At 37.9% G+C, this 1,879-nt stretch overlaps 1 pseudogene; it reads left to right on the top strand.

Moving 5' to 3' along the window:
* The first annotated feature begins 920 nt into the window (after positions 1-920).
* LOC149119490 (vesicle transport protein GOT1B pseudogene) lies at positions 921-1,307 on the top strand (annotated as a pseudogene).
* The last annotated feature ends 572 nt before the right edge of the window (positions 1,308-1,879 follow it).

The raw sequence follows: 1,879 nt of genomic DNA, 5'->3' as shown, positions 1-1,879 counted from the left end.
CTCTCTCTCTCTCTCTGCCACTGCCTCTGCCTCTGCCTCTGCCTCTCTGTAACTCTGCCTTTCAGGTAAATAAAAAAAAATCTTAAAAAAAAGAAAAAGAAAGAAAATGGTCCAAGGAGAAGAAAGTAGCAAAACAGCTGAATGCTGTTGCGAGTTTAAGATAAAGGCAGGGAAGTGACATTGACTTAGACAAGATTGAAGTTTTTGGCGATATTGCTTAGCACAGCTTCTATGAAATGATGAGGATAAAGTCCAGTTAGAGTAGACTGATGAGATGAGAGGATAAAAAGTGAGGGAATGAAAGAATGACTGTAGAAAGCACTTTAGGGAAAGAAAGGAGAGAATTGAAGTTGTAACTCTAAAGGAGGTGTGATCAAGGAAACAGCTTTTTCTCTTCCCTCCCTCCTCCCCCTCTCCTTTTTCCTCCTTCCCTTCCTTTTTTCCTTCTTTCCTTCCTTCTTTTCTGCATAAATACTTAATAGAGAGGGGAATTTTGTGCAGAAGTAGTTGAGGGTGTCATCCAAAACCCAAGTGAGAAGCCTATAGAATCAGGAACACATCATCTGTTGAAAGAGGAGAGAGAAGGTAGAATTTATATGTGGGGAAGGTGTCTTGCATGGTAGGAATATTAGAGTTCCCAACTCATTCATTATACTTGCTCAATGAAGTATGAGCCAGGTCATCAGTAGACAGTAAGGGACAGTCAGGGGTGATACAAATTTGAGGAGGAAAAGGGTTTGGAAAAGTAACATGGATAGTGGAGAAACCAATGTCCTTGGGAAGTATAGTGTAATACTCACCAGTGTTGAGTGCCCATTTGAATCTGAGATTACAAATAAAAATGGGTTCATTTCTCCTGACTCAGCTTCCCACCATTGGCATTCCGAGCTGCTGCCACTGCTGCCCTTACCACCACAGCCATGATCTCCTTAACAGACACCCAGAAAATTGGAATGGGATTACAGGATTTGGAGTGTTTTTCCTATTCTTTGGAATGGTTCTTTTTTGACAAAGTGTTACTTCCTATTGAAATGTTTTGTTTGTGGCTGGCTTGGCTTTTGTAATTGGTTTAGAAAGAACATTCAGATTCTTCTTTCAAACACATAAAATGAAAGCCACTGGATTTTTCCTGGGTTGACCTTTGGTAGGTGTGTTTTTCAAAACTTATGGATTCTTTCTCTTGTTCAGGGGCTTTTCCTGTGGTGGTTGGCTTTATTAGAAGAGTGACAGTGCTTGGATACCTCTGAAATTTACCTGGAACTAGATAATTTGTGAACAAAGTTGGAGAAAGCAACAATATGATATAACAAAAAGTGAATTTGAAGAATCATTTAAAATATTATTTATAAAATTCTTTGAAGAATATTCAGCACAAAATTAAATTTCATGAAGTAGCTTTTAATGTTCTTTACAGAAGTTTAAAATGTATAGCCTACAAAGTACCAGCAGCAGTTAGCAAAGGAGCAATGAAAAAACAGGCCTTCTAATCAAGTGACCGGAAGTCAGTAAGCAAACTGAGGGAGAGGAAATCATGTTGCAATGGGTATTGAGACTCCTGAAGGCTGTCTTCATTGTTTCCACCAAGTATGAAACACAGCCATCTTTGAGAACTGTGGTACCTGATTTTTTTTTTTTTTTGCAAGTTCAGAAGCACCCATAGGCATTTGGTTTGTAGAAATGTCCACTACAATGGCAAATATATTTCCAATGCAGTGTACCTTTGAAAGTGTTGCATGAGTTAGATTAGATTATGTCCTTTTGATGTATTAAAACCAAGGGAAACCCAGTTTTCATGTATGAATTGCTTTTTTTTGTAAATATGTGGTTAAAATAAAACTTTTATGGTCTTTCTGAATCTTAGTTTTTTACAGCCAGATGT

Source organism: Oryctolagus cuniculus, chromosome Y (genome assembly GCF_051225735.1).
Source record: "Oryctolagus cuniculus isolate XC-2025 breed Fujian yellow rabbit chromosome Y, ASM5122573v1, whole genome shotgun sequence".
Classification (NCBI taxonomy): Eukaryota; Metazoa; Chordata; class Mammalia; order Lagomorpha; family Leporidae; genus Oryctolagus; species Oryctolagus cuniculus.
Note: the sequence above shows the minus strand (reverse complement) of the source record. Positions and strands in the feature narration are given on the sequence as shown.